Source organism: Aegilops tauschii, chromosome 2 (assembly GCF_002575655.3).
Source record: "Aegilops tauschii subsp. strangulata cultivar AL8/78 chromosome 2, Aet v6.0, whole genome shotgun sequence".
NCBI lineage: Eukaryota > Viridiplantae > Streptophyta > Magnoliopsida > Poales > Poaceae > Aegilops > Aegilops tauschii.
The window spans coordinates 207700124-207721261 of NC_053036.3; the positions used below are offsets into that span (position 1 = coordinate 207700124).

The following is a 21138-nucleotide window of genomic DNA, read 5'->3' on the forward strand; positions in this document are numbered from 1 at the left end:
ACTTTCTATATATTTTATGTGTATTTAATTAGTTCAACATGTACTATAAATCAAGTTAAATTAACAAACAAACAACCTTAAATGTTTTGTTTCTGAAAGATGGCAATTAACAGCCTTCGAATTTTGTTGTTTGCACAATCAAAACACAAATGCACCTAATGCATCATCGATCTTTTGCAAGGTCGACATCGACTGAGTACGAGCGGCCGTAGGTCACAAGGGGGCGTGGAACTGCTGCAGCCCATCTGTGACAGAGCAGACTCCTGCGAATTTGCCCAGCTAGGTACATCCTCTACATGGTAGCAACTTGAAGAAAATTCTTCCTTTTTGCTTCCATGACCTGATATCCTCCTCGCTGATGTATCGAGGAGCCGTGACCCGGCCTCACAGGAAGGGCCAGGGCGAAGACATATCCCCGACGGCCAAGACACGGCCACGGTGGTGATTTTTGATGGTGAGACAGAGCAGACTCGAGCGACTTTGCCCAGCCAGGTACATCCTTGTACACAACTACATGGTAGCAAATTGAACAAAATGTGACTTGATTAGTATAGTAGCAAGAAAAATTATGTGTCCAGCAGGGATGCACATGGTTTCCATTCATAGCGACAAATACTGATTCCCTCTACCGCTTCATTCCTCGTGTCTCTCATTATTCACCTTCTCCTCTTGCAAGAAAGATAGTGTGTGCCTCTCCTTAATCACCCTCTCCTCTTGCACAAAAGACAACACGTCATCATTCTCCCTGCTCCTCCACCCCCTCCATCACAATTCTCAAGGCTCTAGCATTATCGTTGTTTCAACGATAACCTGGGAGAAGTATCTGCGCTTTAAAAAAATAACATAATCAAGTTTTCATGATAATTGTTCCATCCAAACCTAGAATGTACTTTTACTTCTTTCTTGATGATACAAGAGTACTATAGTTATATCTGATCACTTTTACAAACACATCTTTGTTAGAACCAGTAGCTTAGAACACACACGTTGGATTTTTGTTGTATCAGGTTCTTTTAGATTTTACTCCCTCCATTCCGATATACAAGTCTTTTTACAAATTACAATGACGACTATATATGGATGTATATAAACATATTTAAAAATGTAGATTCACTCATTTTGCTCCGTATGTAGTCTACATTGAAATATCTAAAAAGACTTACGCTTAGGAACGGTGGTAATATACATAACATGGGACACATCCGCGATGGCCTCGTGTGACTTCGCCTGTGTGTAAACATTAGACAAATAATAGATTGCAACTGTAATCTCATGCGAGTTTTTTCACAGCATTGAAGCCGTATAAAGATGGTAAGCCATCTGAAAAAATAGGCCAGATCTGGAAAAAATGCAGCAAGGAAACTGAACCATTTATAGGAGAACAGTAAGGAAACCGAACAATATATTCAGGGACGAACACGATGTACTGGTATTTTTGAAATATAAGCTAGCTCCCATGGCACCTTCGACAAATATGATACATGTTATATGCATGTATACGTAACAAATATGGAAGAACTATTTTGTTAATTCTCATCCATAAACTCACAAAATTCCACTTTGACAAATAGCTGATTGAAAAGGCGTAGAGCCTTTTCTTAAATATATTGATAAAAGCTCTAATAAATAAGGAAGAGGGAGAAAGCAAAAGCACATATTGGAGACCAGTGAAGAAAGTAATGTTTCCCTGACTTGATGTGCCACGCCATTCAACGGCTGGCACACTTCATGCACAGGTGCAAGTGTTCACCATGTGGTGGTCCTTGCTCCTTCTAGAGTTTTATTGCTCTTTCAAGGTAGCTCCGCACAAATTACATGAAATTATGTTGCCAAAAGAACTCTTTTTTGGTACATTGCACATCTATCAGAGCATCTTCTCATAAGTCATCTGAGTTATCTCTTCCAAAAGTTAAAGAGCTATATGAATTAATCCGTCAGCAATATAAAATTATTAACCTAAGATCAAGCAGGGCCACATTTGTCTGGAAAAATAAAAAGTCAATAATTAATGCACAAAAAATAAGGCCCGACAATTTAATAGAATTTATTTACATTCAGGAATAAATTAGAAGGGCCGACCTACCGGAGTATTAGTGCAAAGTTGTACGATCAGAGCCCGAGCATGTTTTTAGTAAATACAGTAATGTAATAGGACCACTGAAATATTTGAGCAATACATGCACATTGGTTAGTCTTGTATCTGACATGCATACCAACAAAAATCCCAGCTTTCCCACACAGTTAGCAAATATGATTCTGTAGTCTCCACCTGAACATTGGAGATAGCAAGCACAATTCTCAGTCTGTCACACAACAATGAGTGAAATCCCTCAATAGAGAAAAAAAGATTTTACTATATTTACAATTGTTTATGTCCGGTACCTCATAACATCTCATTCCTAGTTAATAATTAATATTAATGCATAAAAGACTAAGGCCAGACAGTTTAATAGTATAACTTATTTACATTCATGGCATAAATTAGAGGGGTCGACCTACTGGAGTATTCATGCAAAGTTGTACGATCAGTGCCAGAGCATGTGTTATACTAAGTACAGTAATGTAATAGGCCCAGTGAAATATTTGAGCAATACATGCACATTGGTTAGTGTTGTATCTGACCTGCATACCAACAAAAATCCCAACTTCTCCCCAAAGTTACCAAATATGATTATGTAGTTTCCACCTAAACACTGGAGACAGCAAACACAACCGCCAGCCTGTCACACACCAAAGAGTGAAATCCCACAATAGAAATATAAGATTTTACTATATTTACAATAGTTTATGTCCGGTGCAAGTACCAGGACGGACATTATGCCTTGAAAAGGGAAATGTTACTAAAGCCATTCAATATTGCTATCTGCAATACATAGTGGATAATTGGATATGATACTTGTGAGTTTAAACATCAATATTCATATCAAAATAGAAATCATAAGAAGAAACCAAAACAAACGAAATACACATGATAGTCCAATGTGTACCTTAAAATTCACAAAAGAGGAGAATGAATATCAAAATAGAAATCATAAGAAGAAACCAAAACAAACAAAATACACATGATAGTCCAATGTGTACCTTAAAATTCACAAAAGAGGAGAATGAGTGGCTCCTACTGCCCCATAGCAAATTATAATTGTTAAACTTATGTTACAAAAATACAACAAAAGACGTAGAGCTTTCATTCCATTGAGGCTTTTTTTGGCATATCAATACTGGAAAAATATATAAATTAAGTGGCCACTAAAATATCACCTTGAGATGCCAGCAAAAGAAAATGGCACAACAAGATCTCCATGAATCGCCATGATCCACAGTATGACTAAACAGAACCTGCAAGTAATATAATAACCCCAAAAATGTTACAGACCATAATCTTGAATAGCATGCGAATATGAATTAAGCATGTGATGTGATCTAAAAAGCACAATATTCAAGAAAAAGAATAACTAATTGTTCCCCTAAAAATGTTGCTTTCTTAAAATGTTAAAATAGTCACTTTTGCAAAAGCCCAACTACCCACAGGTAAGTTGTACATCAAACTACACTCGTATTAGAATATATTAAAATAAGAATATTTCTATCATAGTGCTTTTATCCAATGCATGTCAAAAGAAATATAGTAACTAATGATCATGTTATGATTTTATTTGCAGAAAAACAAACGTGATGATCCGTATCAATAAGAATTGTAGCATTAGCATTAGCAATGGCAATGACATCCTACCACCTTTGTTGAGAAATGTTTTAGGTATTTTGTACAGGACAAAATTAGAAACACGTACATTTAAAGTTTCAGGCATCATAGACTTGGGGAATGAAACATCAGAAATAATAGTAGGTAAATCTTCAGATATGACCTGCAATTCACAAGCTACAATTGTTGAGCAGAACCAGAAAAAAATAAAGTCCGCCAAGGAACTACCATAGCCAATAGCCAATTATAGCTTCTCAACTTACAAAACACAAACGTGGTAGCACAAGACATAGCATGAGTTTATTGTGAGATATGGAGCTAGGCTGCTCGACCTATCCTAAACAGTTGGAGTACATATAATTTTCCTAACCTGCAAGATTTACCAAGAGCTGCTAACAAGAAAACATAATTGGGCTAAATTTATTCTTTTATCAGAAATACAGACATGGAACCTCATAACATCTCGTTCCTAGGGAAAAGAATTTGGAAAGCGGAAGAAAAGAGTGGCAAATGATTAGTAAGCCTAGCGACATATACTTCCCTTTTGTTATTATTTCCTATCAATAACGGGTCTACAATACATTGAAGAAACTGGTCGCCTCTTCCTATATGGGACAGGAAGAGCGCAAGGACATCCTCAGGAGGTGTAGCCACCGCCGATCTTGCTAGAGGAAGAGGCACGAACCGCAGGAGCGGAGGGAGTGATGTCTGGAGGCGGAGTAGATTCGTATCGTCCCCGCCGCCGTCGAGCGGCACGCGCACCGACCCGGCCGCGCACCCGCCGCTGCCCAGCACCCACACGAACATGGTCTCCGGCGCGAACGACGCTACCGACACGGCCAGTTCTAGCGCGCCCTCCCACGCCGCCGCATGACGCGCCGTCGGGCCCTAGCACGGCCACCACCAACGCTCCCTGGCCCCCACCAGCAGCGCCCCCACGAGCGGATGCATCGATCGGAGGAAGAACAAATGCGAGAGGGGACAGATAGCGATGGCCTTAGTGGTCGCGATGACGATGGAGGTGGGGAGCAGAGGCATCGGGAGAGGAATAGATCGGCGTGCGGAGGACGAATTCGGGGCCTTGGGATGGAAAGTGACGAAAATTTAGGACACCGTGATTTTCCATTAATTGATTGAATGACCGATTACCATCTACACCGTGATTTTCCATTAATTGATTGATTGATTAAATTCCTTGGATAAAACTCCGTGGGGGCAGATGTCCGGGCTAGAATTTTATAATTATTTCCATCAGTAGACATTATTTGATTTGTCTATAGAAAATTGCAACCAAATGTGAGGACATTGACAAATATGAACCTTTCACAAACATTGTTTTGGAATCATCTTTATTTATTTTCAAAAAAATCTAATAGTATAATCCCAATTAGATATTTCATACTATAAGATGTAATGAATAAACGTTGTGAAGAGCCATTGTGATTTACATGATATATAATATGATATCCTTTTTTCGAGATTTAAAATATACTAATTCCTTCTTCACATGTTTTCATTTTACAGGAACTCATACCAAAAAGCATAGGTATAAAATATAAATGTAGAAACACATTTTTATATAAAAAGTTCCTATTGTATGACAACTATTGCAGATTCCATGGCTATCTTGAAATGTAGAATCCAAAAAAGTCATGTCTTCATATTGTTGTTTCCTCTCTTTTCCCTTGGTTCCTCAAGTCTAGTGTGCATGCCTCCTCTCATTTTGTGTCACTTCTATCTCAATTGTTCTATTTTGCAACCATTTTTTTTCCATGTTCTGTCCAAAGATACATCTCTTGATATGCTTAATTAATGTAACATCACCATAAACCTCTTCCGTAATGCGGTCCATAACTTTATGTCCAAATAATTTCCATGTAAGAGATGGCACTGAATACATATGTATTGTCAGTGAACTTATATTGTAGTCCATCTCTGACGCCACAATAAATGAAATATAATGGAGTAATTAAGGAGGCACTGAATAACATGCAATCTGTTAGTGTGTGTTGAGCATTAACTTAGAACTCCATGAGATGACTCATATATAAACTTTGTTCTTTACCAAGTATCAAACATCCCACATCCTGACCTGTGTCACTTGACCGTCGCAAATGCAAGGGCGGCGTAATTTTTTTTGAACTACTAATTGATTGGAAAATGAATTGTGATTTTGTAAATGTTCTCATTATATATGGGTAGGAAATAATACAATTGTACAACCACAAGTAATATTATTATAATTTTCAAGATGAACTTATCAATTATGTCATTCCTATAATTACTATTTTATTGACCATGTGTATCTATGTCTGATAGAAATCAAATTTAGAACATAAGTGAGTTGATAGTTCTCTAGCTTCTCTGTATGATCCACTTGAACATAAGTTTCTAGAACATCATCTATTTTGAAAATGAAAGAAGTATTATATCTATATGTTTTATTTCATTTAATCCTTAATACCCCAAGCCCCCTCTTCAATGAAGTCGTTTTGAAAACATAGGATGCATAATTTTGGCATCTTAATCACATTGGTTTTACTTTTTTACTGTAGGTACTGATCAATAAGAAAAACTATTCCTCTCTCATTTTTGTTACTCTATTCAAGAGCACATAAAAGATAATCAGCGTTTATTCGCTAGCTGGAATTAAAGGCAACGGCGAGAGAGCAAGATCAAGGACAACTTCAAAATTTAACAATATATGCAAGGTACGTGCCGTATGACCGTCATATGTTTATTGACTATTCTTTAGCTGGAATGTGATTATTTCGGACGAAGAAAACCTCGTATAGTATAACAGTGCGTGTATGGATGGAGTTATACTATACGAGGTAGTATATGGTGCCTGTATGACCGTCATATGTTTGTTGACTATTCTCTAGCTGATTATTTCCGATGAAGAAAACCTCGTATAGGATGGAGTTATACTATACGAGGTAGTATATGATGCGAGGCACGGAATGTCTGAAAACATCACCTGCCGGACTTTGAGTACGTTGTGAACCTGCCATGGTCCAACACAAAAGTACTTAGGTTCACCTGGAGCAAACCTGGTCCAAACTGTCTGGTCTACAACCATAAAATTTAGATAGAAGGAAAGATAGATATACAACCAACATAGCTAGTGGATGCCACCATCAATCACTCTTTAAACTTTAAAAATATTTCAGAAAATGTCATCTGATCATCTGATCAGCACGGGCATTCAAAAAGATTATTACCTTCAAAATGCCTCCGGTTCACCGGGAGCAACAAACCTGCTCCTGACCGCACAGGTATTATAGTACAAAATATACATACAAGCCAAATTATATAGATAGAACCAAAACAAGCAGACAACGTTGAAGCGAATACGAAGCTAGAGGGTGCCATCGAAGCATTTATTCCCTACATATATATAATCCAATACATTATTCATATTGCCAAAAGGATAAATCTGATATTTGATCCCTAACAAAGCTCTATTGGCTTATTATATCTGCGACATTTCAATATGCATCAGTCCATAGTCATTCGTCCAAAAACCTCAAGGCCGCTGTAATTTCAGCTGGGATGTTTCCAGCTGCTTCATTGCCTTTGATCGTCAGCATCTGGACCAGCAAGTTCTTTCTGAGCTGTATTGGATCCTAGAAAACATAAAAAAATGAATTGTTTTATATATATATGTAGGGAATAAATTGTTGAAGAATGAATTGCACAACAAACCTATGTGAGTGGAAGAACATAAATTTATATTCAACAATGATATGGAAGAGAGAAACTTGTTATATATGCACCTACCGAAGTCCTGGAAATGTTATGCCCGAGAGTATCATCTTGGTGAGCCATCTCCTGTAGGAGTTTGAATCCAGAGTCCAGGCTGTGACAAAAAAAACTCCATATGTTAGAACCTATACCAGTGAGGCTGTATTGTGCATGACCAATTAAAACTATTACCGCGGGGCTGTAATATAGGTATGATCTTGTGGCCAATACACGAGTTGGGGATTCAAACCAGGCCTCTCCTGTTGCAATACACTGCCAAATTCTTTCAGAACTATCAGGGCTTCCTTCTTAAGTTCCTTGTCATGAAAGTCCTCTGAGCCTAGGAATGACTCGTTAGAATGATCAATCAGGAGAGTCCTCCTATTTTCAATATTAACTGCAAGGAGGCCGTAGGAGGAATCCACCAAATACAACGGCAATAGGTACTGCAATAGGTATACAAAGTTAATGGTGAACAGATAGTATACACACCAACTTTTAAGAAGGAAAATCCTTACAATGGACGGGGTCATGAGCACGTTGTATTTCGGCAAAGGCCGTACAATGACATTGTTAATCAACAAGTTGGTGCGTTCAGCTTGGCATAAGCCAGTCTGACTCAGCACCCGTGCTAGGCCATGGAATTGCAAATCAAACATATGCGTGGAGCCAACGAAGTCTGTTCCTGCGTTCCTTTGTATCGCGTCGCTACTAAGCTTACGCACTGCAAGATCGAAGCAGCTCGGATTGACCCATGTATCACCTCGCATGGTGTCTTGGATAGTCCGTAGACTTAACTCGATCATGAATGGACGAGGGCTCCTTATCCATATTGTGCTGCAAACAAACCGGCATGATAAAATCAGGGTATCATAAAAATATTGTACTTCAATGTGTGGGCAAACAATAGTATATTTTTTCAAAACTTTAGAAAGGTCTGAAATGTATGTACCTAAAAATTGGAGTTGTAGTGTCATTTGAGGACATAAGTACTATTTCGTAAGATAACCAAAACTATTATGATATGTTCGGTTGCAACTTGTTCCTATTACAGTTATGATAAAATCTATAGATGGTACATGTATCATGCACCAGGACCCGTTGCAATATACTACAGTTCATAGAAAATTTGTAGTTTAAAATAACGTGCTGTGGATGGTACTAACATGGCGTAATGTAAAAGGATAATATTAGCGCATGACCAGATTTTTGCAACCACTACGTTAGATCTTAAGAACCTTATGGACTTAGAAAGGATCGCATGATCCTAACCCGTGCATGCATGCAACAACTTATGAACGTGACCAACTCATCGACGTGGATTAGGTGAAAGAACAGATTTTTACTCGGGTTTAAAATAAGAAGCCGATAATGCATAATATAATGGTACTGATCTGCAGCTAACAATTGCAAATAAATTATAGATAGAGTTTAGGGCTGCCAGAACAAACTCTAACTGCTCCTCGACTGAGGAAAGCATGACGTAGTTGTATATGTACTCGACTGCGTCGTTCACTCCATCAAAAATTGGCATTGCAGCCATTGGCACGGGCAGAAAGTCGTCTTAGCACCAGGACGAGCGAGCGAGGGGGCAGTGGACAACGGTGGACTCACAGCCGGACCATATATATGAGTGTCGGAGGGGAATCGTGGGCATGTACTTGGAAGGTGGCCATATCCTTCCGTAGTTACAATATTCCATAACAAAAACTATAGGAAAACATGGAATAAAATTATTTTGGTTGCATGCTCCACCCGGCAAATGTATCAACGCCGGATTATATATTTCCTAATTTATGTCTCCTTTCCAAACTTTGCCTCCAGATATATAGAAAGAAACAATTAATTTATTTCCCAAATATACGTCAAACACGGGCGTCCGAGAAATATAAAGAAACACAACGTTTTTTCTTCTTCTGTTTTTGTCCTCCTCACCACGATCAAAAAGCCCGCGCCACTTGAAGAACTATTGTTTCCGTGTGTAGAAAGAAACACAACGCACGGGCATACGGCAATCCTTGATTCCATGTACAAAATTAATTATATTATCTTTGGAATGTCATAATGCATGATAGCATGCGATAGCATCTGTCAAGGTAAACGTATTTTCCTTTTTGCGCTGCATTGTATATTAAAAAATTTGAACCTACACTAAAAGAGATTCATACGTGTAGCTCAAATGAGAGTAGACAGGTTACCATTTGAAATCCATTATTGACAGTTTGGTCATCAAATATATATTAGTCAAATATATAGTTCAGAACTTCACAGTATATGGCTCCGAAATATGACGACACTGTTAAATAGATTTTTTTTATTGAATATCACATATTATTAAACATCCAAGACATAAGCGAACACTTCATAATGTGACAATTGGCAACAAAATGTTGCATGCAGAGCGTTCATACATTTTTATATCTAAGACAAATTGTGCACTTGTGTACACAGATACTTCTAGCCTCCATTGTTCCTAGCTTGAACAACACCATTAACGTACGCACGTGTTTCGTCAAGTGTCATGAGGCTGGCTTCATGGATATCTACGCTAAAAATCAGTGTTATATAGTAGTGACATAGTATTACATAAAAAATACATTGACAACAAATGTAAAATAGAACGCAACCCCTACCTTGTAAAAAAATTCAAACATTTGGAAATTAGTAATACCAATGCAGTAAACAAAATGTTCAGCTACCATCTTCTAATTAGTACAGATATGGTTCTATCAGCTGACTGCTCCGTATAGGATGTCAGAAATCACTGCCGGAGCACATGAATAATTTTGCAGGATGAAGTCTCCTGTTACAGACACACTTTTGGGCACTATGGCCACTACCACATGGCAACCCTGTCACAAACGGCTAGGTCACAAAGGGGAAGCTGGATAAATCTTCGTGGCTGGGAGCTCTGCGAAAGTCCTCCAGGCTTATCTTTTAGGAGTTATCTATCTCTAATAATTTATTTTTTAGATTCATGTTGCCCGGGTTTGATTCATGTTGCACCAGAATATCCATAAGTAATACAGAAGCTTGCTCTAGATAATTAGCTAAGATCCTTACTCGCCATGCTAGTTGCTAGGGACGTACCCAAAAGAATAATCTGGTGCATGCTCTGATCAGAAGGTAAAAAGAGAAACCTAGTATTACATGCCATCTAGAGAAGGATACACATTTTGATGAACATTTAAACAGTTGATACCTGCACAGCCAATCGTCTTGGCTGGGTGCAACCTATAAGTCGACCACACTCAGCCCAACCAGCGTCCTTAAGATACTGCAGAACGATGCTTGCTCTCTGAACCAATCCTCGCCAGGTCCTAGATTAATGCAGCCTTGTACAATTTTTTAGGTTAGAACTCTTTCAGATCCGCAGTAAACTCATGAAGGTACATGAACCAATGCAAAAAAATAAAAATGAAACTTGAATTGAACTGATAAATAATTAGTTCAGACGCGTGAAAATACAAGTAATCAATCTTTTTTCCAAAGATTGCACACTTCAGCGATCAGACACGTGCATTGTCACATTCTCCAGAGTCGCACGGGCATTTGAACATATTTGCAAGTACACAGGCTACCATTTTATTATTTATTAGATGTACATATGCAAAATATATCTTGAAAAGCTACACAAACTTTATGTAAATAAAAAAGCTAAGCCTGTAAGGAGTAAATGTTGACCAAATAAAAAAAAGATATATGTAAAAAAAACGAATTACAATAAATCTTGACCATCACAAGAGTAAATGTTGTGTCATTACATAACCTGCCGGTCTATTAAGACCGGACTTCAGCCTGTAAGGACTTCCTTGTAGACGATGTTCTTCATCGAGGTTAGTAATGACACGGTTGGTCTTTTTCGCTTCTTTGGATTGTCCTTTTGCTTGTTGGACTTCTCCTTCGGCTTCTCCTTCTGAATGAGTATCTTTATGTTTCTCTTTGCGGTGGCTCGAGACAAAGCAACATAGAGTTGACCATGAGAGAACACGGGATTGGGTAGGTAGACACCAACAATCGGGATTGTCTGCCCTTGAGCCTTGTTAATGGTCATAGCAAAGCTAAGCCTTATAGGAAATTGCTTCCTCTTAAACTTGAACGGAAACATGTCGTTTTCATATGGGCAGAGAGGTATTCGAGGAAGGAAGACCCTCCTGCCAGCGTGTTGTCCAATCACGATTTCTGCATCAATGGTGTTCCTCTCAAAACCTCTAACAACAAGCCTAGTGCCGTTACACAATCCATTTGCTGGATCAATGTTCCTTAGAAGTATGACAGGGCAGTTCAGCTTTAGCTTGAGTGCATGCGGAGGAAGACCGTTAGGAGTCAATCCATTCAGAAACTCTTGAGCGTAGTAGCCATATGGGTCGTCCTCCGCACTGTCAAAGCTATGGTATATTACTTCATCTCCCTGAAAACGCTCTATCATGCGGATGTTTATCTTGTCGACATTGTCGTTTGTCGTGGAAAGGATTGCTCGAGATGTCATGTAATTTGAATCAGACATGTTGTCATCTAGACTCGGAAACACGTGGTGAATAAGCTTCTCCAGGTCGTCAACCTCGCCTGTAGACGGCAGACAAATGTCTTCAGGGAGTAGTATGTTTCCTTGATCGTCGACTTCCTCAGTGCCATTGCCGACCCTTAGCAAGTAATTTGCAAACCACGTGTCATTATGAGCCCTCATGTTGGTGATGAGCCGAAGCTGCCGCATACCCTTCCATAGATGAGAACTTCGTAGGGTTGCATCAATTATCTGGCCCCGCGACCCCCTTCTGACGACCGGAAGCACCTGCCTAAATTCCCCGCCAAAAACAACAGTCTTTCCTCCAAAGGGTCGGTCGCGTATTCCCATGATGTCGCGCATGCTATTGTCCAATGCCTCGACCGCTTGTCGTTTCGTCATGCTGGCCTCGTCCCATATTATCAATGAGGCCATCCTAAGTAGCTTGGCGGTCCCACTCTGCTTCGTGAAGCTGCACGAGGCTCCATCCTCGCAACTCAATGGGATCTTGAACCTCGAGTGGGCAGTCCTGCCGCCAGGCATGATAGAAGCGGCGACGCCCGACGTCGCGGTAGCGATACCAATATTGCCATCGCTCCTCACCTTGGCAAGCATCGCCCTGTATAGAAAGGTCTTCCCTGTACCTCCAGGGCCATCAACAAAGAATACACCCCCATCACCGCGTTCAACAGCCGCTAGTATCTCGTCGTATGCGGCCCTCTGCTCCAAGTTCAGGGAAGATGCCAATTTAGTATCATCCACGTCAAACTCAACAGTTATTCCTCGATGACCTCTCTTGCCTCACCCTCGGTTGGGTCAAACGCATCATCTATGCTTGGAAGAGCGAAATCAACAATGTCTTTACCCATGGACTGCAACATACCCCTAATGTCAAGCAACACCATCTGCTCCACCTCGATAGGGGACGTGCGTGATCGACGATAGTCATCTGACATAGGATCGAGGTGCCTATCCCATAAACCACGCACGTCGCCTGGCTCGCAGTGCACCAAGATGGTTGCGAAGAGCCTCCTAAGAGAACATGGCATCGCCCACTGCTCAGCCTCAGTAAGACAGTTGTCGAGCGTGTTGTCTGCCTCGATGAGTCCCAACCTTTCAGCAGCTTCTCTAAAGCTCCCACATAGAACGCCGTCCACGGTGAGCAAGTCGTCGAAGGATCTTTTGCCCGTAACATGGTTTAGCAACACACGCAGGTAGTATCGGTCACCCTCGGCAGGATTGGCAGACACGATGCGACCTATTTGAAAACGCTCGACCCGCGGCTTCCAAAACTTCTTTTTCTTCTGCCACGTGAAGCTTCCGGGAAAATCCTTGTACAATATATGCCTAGCCTGAGGGTGTTCCTGGTTAGCCTTGAAATACTCCGTTAACATGGATTTTGAATTATTTTCGGAGGCGACAACATTCTTCAAGTCAGCCTGCGCATTGAATGCGACCCTGTGCATATTCGGGAGATGAAGAGGCAACTGCAAGACAGGTGGGTAATTGGCGCAAAGTGGAAAGGCAAATATCCTCCACATAGCCTCCGGAGGGGTGATCCACCTTGCATCAACGTATCTCTTGATCTCATCAATGTTACCATCGGCGTCGGGATGGTCGATGCTGAAAGAAGCCTTATCATGGCCCTTGTAAATGTACTTGTAAAGATATTTGACGGCCTTTATGCTGGAGCAGACCTCAACGTTGATGTGGCAATTGAACATCCGGAGCAGGTATGGGTTATAAGGCACAACCCATCTGTTGTCCAACATCTTCCCTCGGACCTTAGCACGCCTTCCATCGTCTCTACGCCGATAAATTGGGTACGAGTCCTTCCCCTGTGATGTGTTTTCATTGAACGGCCGTGGGTATCTGCACTTGCATCTATTTTCTTGCATGCAAACATTCTTCGGGTTGAGAGCACCGCATGGTCCGTGCACCATATGTTTTACCACCATAGCATACAATTCCGGATACTTATGCTTGTCTGGGAGCTCTGCGGAAATGAGTCGGTCATACTGCTCCGGGACGATAAGCTTATATTTAGAGTCCATGATCAACAAAAAATGTGCGTGGGGGAGGCCCCTTTTTTTGAACTCGACTACGTATACATATGCGACAACAACACCCAGGATATGCTTCTTGAACAACATGTCCTTCATAGCCTCTAGCTTTCCGTAGAACACGCGAGCCACAATATCAGGTCGGTCTTGCGCCGTCTGACCAGGCAGCAACTCATTCGTTATCTCTTCCCATTTAGGATTGCAAGTCATGGTCAAGAAGATGTCAGGCTTCCCGTATGTATGGACAATTGCCATGGCATCCATATGCCTCTTCTTCATGTCGCGGTCGCCACCAGGGTATGTTCCAGGGAGCACTATTCGTACCCCAACAGCGCTTGCTCGCGTCTCCCCCGATGTGATTGCATCAACAACTCCTTTATACAAGTCGGCACGAATCTGCGATTGGTTTTTCCTGTACCACCTCAACCGACAACTTTCAATCTTGACGTACATGTCGACCGCCCATTGCTGCAAGAGGCGTGCTCCACAGAGTATGGGATTGAAGATTCCAGGCCGGGTCTGCAGCATGTAACAGTAGTAGTCTCTGACAGAGACGCACAACCTGCTGTTGCCCTCTGCACATGATTGAGTACCATCAAAATGAGGATATATTCGAGAAATAAGATATTATTTGTAGCAAAATGATATGCAGACGGCATACCTGCATCCTCATCATCATCATGGACCAGTTGAGAATGTAGTACAACCTCGTCCGTTACATTACGTTTAAGTAGCTTTGGATGCCAACCTAGCTCCCCCCTTGGATAGAATAGGGGATAAGACAACGGGTCATATGCTCCGGAGGTCACACGTATACTATGCCTTTCGTTGTTGTTACCACAAAGTGTTATCCTCCGGTCAAACCTTTTTGCTAGGTCGTTGCCCTCAACCCAAATTGCAGCGACCTCAGATGACAACGGTCTATTATATCTTCTTTGGTCAAGCCTCTTATCGGTGTTTAGGTCTATCCTATAATCATCGAGGTTGTCCTTGTGTGCACCCAAACTCCTAAATTGCTGGGAGTACGGGTTTTCTTTGAGTATGTCCACTAACTTCTTCACGACATCCTGGTCTAATTGCTTGGTGGCCACCTTACGATGAGTTATGGTTGGGTCGTCATCATAGAAGTACAACTGCAGATGTTCTGGACGGGAGCTAGGCCCGAACGAATGCACATTGTGGTAGATGGAGCCGTGCGCACGGAATGCGTACACCCCAGACTTCATGTTTGTGTAGTTCTCATCAAGGCTAACGCCAAGGGTTGTGAAGGCGAAATGCCCGTTGAAGAACCGTATGTTCTCCCGAAAATGTCTAGAATCTGCATCCATGCTTGACCATAGCCTCATCAGCTCTGGGATTGGCTCCGGTTGTTTAAGTTCGATCTGGCCATTGCGACAGCAGAACCCGTCGGTCTCAGAGACAAACTTTTTGGCCTTGCAGTGTTTGCAGTTTGCGTCGAGCTTCAGGATGTGAGTGGTGTCGGGGATGTTTGTGTAAACAAATTCTAATGGATCAACCTCGCTAGGTATAGCAGACGACATGCTCCCTTCCTCGTCATCATCCATGTTGTCATGATCGGACCCTACGAGCATTTGTTGAAACATAACGTTCAAAACAAAAATTACAAAAAAAAATTAACTACGATATAGATGCACGTCGTCCTACTTCATATCTGACCATACCTTCGTTGCGAAACATGTAGTACTCATCATCCATCAATTCGGCTGCTGTCGGCTCATCGCCCACGATGCCGCTTTGTAAAAATTCGATGTCCTCTGCACAATCGTCGTTGCGAATGTCACAGTAGATAACATCATGTTAGAAGATGGTTGCTGATAATGAGCAGAAGAAAGTGACATTACCAATTTCATACCTTCGATACCAACAATGTAATTCGTCTTGTTCGTCGGAGGGTCGCCATCAGATGAATCATCTTCGGCGACCCGAGAGATTAAAGTGGGACATTCAGAGGTTGAGTTTGCTAGGTCTGGACGTGGGAGCGCGATGGATTCGCTGCATGGGGTGTTTTTTCTTCTGGCATAATTGGCCTTCCTCTCAGCACTTGACTCCCCCTTCTCAATCACTGACATGCTTTTGCGACGTTGCATTCGCTTCTCTCGTACTTTTTCATTCACTGTTTCTCTGACATCAACAGATACCTTGTCCTTATTCCGCTGATAATCTGCACGCCTCTGTGCGTTTATTTGCTCCCTTTGCGCGTTTGTTAAATTTCTTTTCCGCTCATTATCACGTTGCCTCCTAGCTAGATCATTGTCATGAGTGACAACAGACGCATCTAATGTTGAATGGGGAAATGTTGCTGCGTCACCCTCGAATTCTATATAGCTGGAGCTATTAGGGTTGGCTGGTTTCGTAATGATTTTAAAACATAGTTAGAACCAATATTATTTAAGACGTCTATAGGAAAAAAACCATGATGGTGCATTAATATGCAACATTAAACTCTACGCATCGAGCATGATGGTGGCTATAAGAATATTGAGCTACGAGCAGCAAAACAAGATATGTAAGTCATGGTGAAAATATAGATCATGTTTTACCTGATAACGAAAGTGGACGTATGTTTTCATCATGGATAAGCTTATCCTTTTTCCTCCTATAAGCAGCTCTCCGCAGGGCGTTTCTACGATCTCTCTTGAGTTCTTCGTCGGTTTTTTGCTTTGTTTCTTGGGTGTTATTCAAGACCACATCTGATTTCGATCAGGACATTAGACAATAAAACATAACAATGACAACAATTGATGATGGAGTACGCACAAATCGATTACCTTGTACCTCCATGTCATTAATGAGACCAGATGTGACAGTAGTTGTAGTATGAAATGTCGTCGCATCAACCGAGAATGATTTATAGTTGGAGCTAGTTGGGTTGGCTGGTTAAACAAATTGATGAAAACATGCGGAAAACTTAACAATGACAGCAATAAAACATAACAATGACAGCAATTGATGATGGAGTACGCACAAATCGATTACCTTGTACCTCCATGTCATTAATGAGACCAGATGTGACAGTAGTTGTAGCATGAAATGTCGTCGCATCAACCGAGAATGATTTATAGTTGGAGCTAGTTGGGTTGGCTGGTTAAACAAATTGATGAAAACATGCGGAAAACTTAATCATTAAGACACGAAGTCGGGTACTGAATAAAAAGGTGAAAACCTTTAGAGGTTACCAGATAAAATAAGGGCCTGTGCATGTTCATCTTGGAGATTCCGATCTTTTCTCTGCCGATATGCAGCTCTCCTCAAATCTTTTTTACGGTCTCGTTTGCGTTCTTCTTCTGTTACTTGCCTATTTTCTGTGCTATCATTCAAGTTATCTACTGATGTCTTCCATGGGTTTATCTCAAAAGCGAAAGGTAAAAACAACATGACAGCAAACGAGTATGGAAAAAGCACAATCATTTTACCTTTTATATTTTCATCTGCAATTACATCAGACGCTCCCGTAGCTTTAGGAGGATATGTTGATTCATTATGCGAGATTGATGTATCAACCGAGCTAGCTGGGTCATCTGATATAACATGCTTGGTTAGTATTTATTAAAATGGCTGAACCATGAATGCTAGGATGTAACATAAAATAAGCTTACTTGAATTACAAAGGGGATGAAGATCAACTTTCCTATGCTTATCATCTCGCGTGGGTTTGATTAGCTGCCCCAACATATGATCCGCCCCAACATTAGTTCCTATAGTTATCCACCACGGGCGTTCAGAAAGCAAAGAGAAGTTAAACATAATCACAAATAGTATGATTGTCAAATACGCACATATAATTAACGACATTGTAAATCTCCCAAATAAGTACCAGGGATCACATATGAAGGTTGTTGAACATTTGTGATATCACATAGAGTACGACGGTGAACAATCGGCCCATCGTCTAGATGGTTTATAAAACCATCTGACTTCTTAGGGCGATAAGATGCCCGCCTCCACGCGTTGATAAGATCCCTATGGTCTACCATTTTAACAATAGGTATGAGAGTTAGAGAACAAAAAATGTATCGATGATGATACAACATCTATGAAACCAACACGGGGAACATCTATGAAGTCAGGTTACTATAACGATTAATCTGCATACTATAGGTATTCAGAAAAAACCAAGAGTAGTCAGCAAAATCACGCTTAAATACTTACCAGTCTTTGAAAGGGATGGCTGATTATACTCTTGTAACCTGACCATATCCTCCTCTTTTTTCATCCGATAAGATTGACGCCTCTGTGCATTGAACCGCTCCTTTGTTTCGCCAACGTTTTTTGTTTCTTCATTAAATACAGCTACTGTTCCATGCTGCTCGAAAGTTTTGTCATCTGCATTACGTTAAGCGTAAAAACCACAAAGCCCATTAAGCTCATCTGGGAGATGTCGATTTGGAAGCTGTATAAGCATGCCTCTGAATACCTTGAGTATCATCTCGTAGCTTAGTCGTACCACCCTTATTATTCTTAGAATACGACGGAATCCCGTCGTCTGAAGGTTCCCGCCCCTACATCTTAGCAATCAACAAAATATACGGTATGCACGAAACATTAGCAGCAATCTTGACACAGTCTTATGCCTGCATGTAAGGGTATGAAGTTTGCATTGTAGTCTCCAACATTTATCCCGCCCGTAAGGACTGCAACACATAATGCATTCTGCCACTTTCAGAAATGGATGTGAACCAACATTTATAACCAATCCCCGGACACTATTATACCTGATTCCGTCGAGTAGACGTTATCAACAATTTCAGCTACGGGTATGATGCTCGCATTGTGTTCTGCATCACTTCTCCCGCTTGTAAGACCTGGAAGACATCCTGCATCCTGTCATATATTCAGGTCTCGCAACTAAACGAAAACATGGTAGGTTGCATCATACCTGTAGTTACGTCATCTTCAGGTGAATGTTCGCCAACCGTGCTTTTTGAATTCCCCATATGCAACTATTGAATGGCAAAAATCATGAAGACAGAAATGGTAGTTATTTGATGACATTCTAGAAGGGTTATTGTTCTACATATATCCTGCAACCTGTTGCTAGCATATACTGCAAATGTATTTTATTATACATAAATACTGCAATGGCACTTTCATTTTAGGATACATCTCTGTACTTTCTTAGAATGCAAGCGTTTTTGTTCTATCTTCAGTTCATCACAAGTGGAAACATACTCTATGGTCCTGTATGGTTTGTGTTTTCTTTTTTGCCATATTTATACAAGTGCAGGATGCAGGATAACCCTTGGTAATTGTTTGTTGCCATTGCAGTGAAAGCACTTGTAATGGTTGTATGACATGCGATGGATGTATGGGCTGTGAGATGTATGAGATGCGATTGTATGGCATTTGAGATGTACGAGATGCGATTGACGTATGAGATGGTTTGTATACCTATTTTTCGGACGTGTTCTGGCCGGATCCTGGACGTGTCCGCTTATCTGTTGCTTGCATATACTGCTATTGTATTTTATTCTACATAAACACTGCAATGGCACTTTCATCTACATCTTCTACATCTCTGTACTTTCTTAGAACGACTCCTGTTTTTGTTCTATCTTCAGTTCAGCACAAGTGGAAACATACTCTAGGGTCCTGTAAGGTTTGTGTTTTCTTTTTTGCCATATTTATACAAGTGCAGGATGCAGGATACCCCTTGGATTTTTTTTTGCCAATTGCCATCTGTAAACATGTGTACTTGAGTCTAAACTGTGTAGAACAGAAATCAAGGGCGAGAGTATGCCTCGCGATGGATGTATGGGCTGTGAGATGTATGAGATGCGATTGTATGGCATTTGAGACGTATGAGATGGTTTGTATACCTATTTTTCAGATCCAGGACCTGTTCTGGCCGGATCCTGGACGTGTCCGCGTATCCTCGTCCAGGATCGGCGCCGGATCCTGGATCAAGGGCGAGGAGTTCAGCGCGGCGGCAAAGTGATGGAGGGCGGCGGCGACCTGATCCAGGACCCGCGCCGGATCGTCGAAGTGTTCGGCGGCGAAGTGATGGAGGGCCGCGGCGACCTTGACCTGATCCAGGACCCGCGCCGGATCGTCGAGGTGTTTAGCGCGGATGCAGGACGGCGAGGATGGAGGGCGGCGGCGACCTCGACCAGGATGGAGGGCGGCGGCGACCTGATCCAGGACCCTGGATCAAGGGCGAGGATCCTGGGATGTAGGGATGTAGGGCGGCCACAAAGGGAGGCCTCGCTCGAGAACAGGAGTCGTCGCTGGTTAACCGTCGTAGGTTTTTTTGGTCGCAGGTTAACCGTCGTACGTCTTTTGAGGGTCGCATGTGGATAGGTGCGGGTTCTAGCCCCAGGAGGAGATTTTTTCGGTTTGTGATGTCTTAGTCAGAGGTGGGAGGAGGTACCAAAATTAACCGTGGGAGGTGGGACTAAAAAAACCTGGAAGCGAGACTACAAATTGCTCCCTTAGGAGTTTAGATAAGCGATACACGGACATATACTCTAACAGCATGTCTGCTGTGGTGCCTATCCACAAGCTCGTTTCGTTCTGTGCGCGCACACGAACTGGCACGGGTGGCCATTGGGGTGCAGCGGCAGGCAGGCGCACAGAGGATCATGCAGGTGCGTGCGATCGGGACGAGGCCCGGCCGGTGGGATCGCAACAGTGGCGTCGTGGGCAACGGCAGCACTACCTACCGGCCACCTAGCAAGCCAGGCCTGGCCTGCAGCAGCAGCACTGGAGACGGGGCGGGCTACGGGTCTCATGTGTCATGAGAGCTGTCACGTCAAGTCGTCCATTCGATTCAGAGCTCCAACTGTTCCGCCGTACCTTCTCCACTATCGGGGATTGCACTCACTCGCGTTCGCGCCGCACATGATTAGGTCTTGTTTTCTGGATAATCTTCTCGCTGAACGTTCAGTAGAAAGCCTTACAGCGCTAACGCTCTTGTGCTATCCAATTGCACGGGCAGTGTGTCGTTCACTACTAAAAAGGTGACCGGCGTCGAGCTGTTTTTTTAGCCAATCCTGATGGAGGTTCACGATTAATCATGCCGCACGGCAAAGTTACAGCGATTTTTGGAATTTTAGAGAATTTCTTCTAAGGCTACAATTATATTTTTCTTCTGTTAATTATTTTAT

At 41.8% G+C, this 21138-nt stretch overlaps 2 long non-coding RNA genes across 8 annotated transcripts; one reads left to right on the top strand and one right to left on the bottom strand.

The window, feature by feature from the left end:
- Nucleotides 1–30: 30 nt before the first annotated feature.
- LOC141041613 (uncharacterized) lies at nt 31–20450 on the top strand. The gene is made up of 3 exons (XR_012202281.1): nt 31–492; nt 6344–6411; nt 19301–20450. It is a non-coding gene; the product is annotated as an uncharacterized lncRNA (long non-coding RNA).
- On the bottom strand, nt 522–4797 carry LOC120973241 (uncharacterized). Of its 7 annotated transcripts, XR_005767653.3 has the most exons (6): nt 4386–4796; nt 3789–3863; nt 2623–3336; nt 2084–2269; nt 1164–1982; nt 522–823 (listed from the first exon to the last, which is right to left on the bottom strand). It is a non-coding gene; the product is annotated as an uncharacterized lncRNA (long non-coding RNA). The 7 variants fall into 7 exon arrangements; XR_012202280.1 differs by having other exon boundaries at nt 1164–3118; nt 3259–3336; nt 4386–4797; XR_005767654.3 differs by having other exon boundaries at nt 1164–2720; nt 2805–3336; nt 4386–4797.
- Nucleotides 20451–21138: the final 688 nt, after the last annotated feature.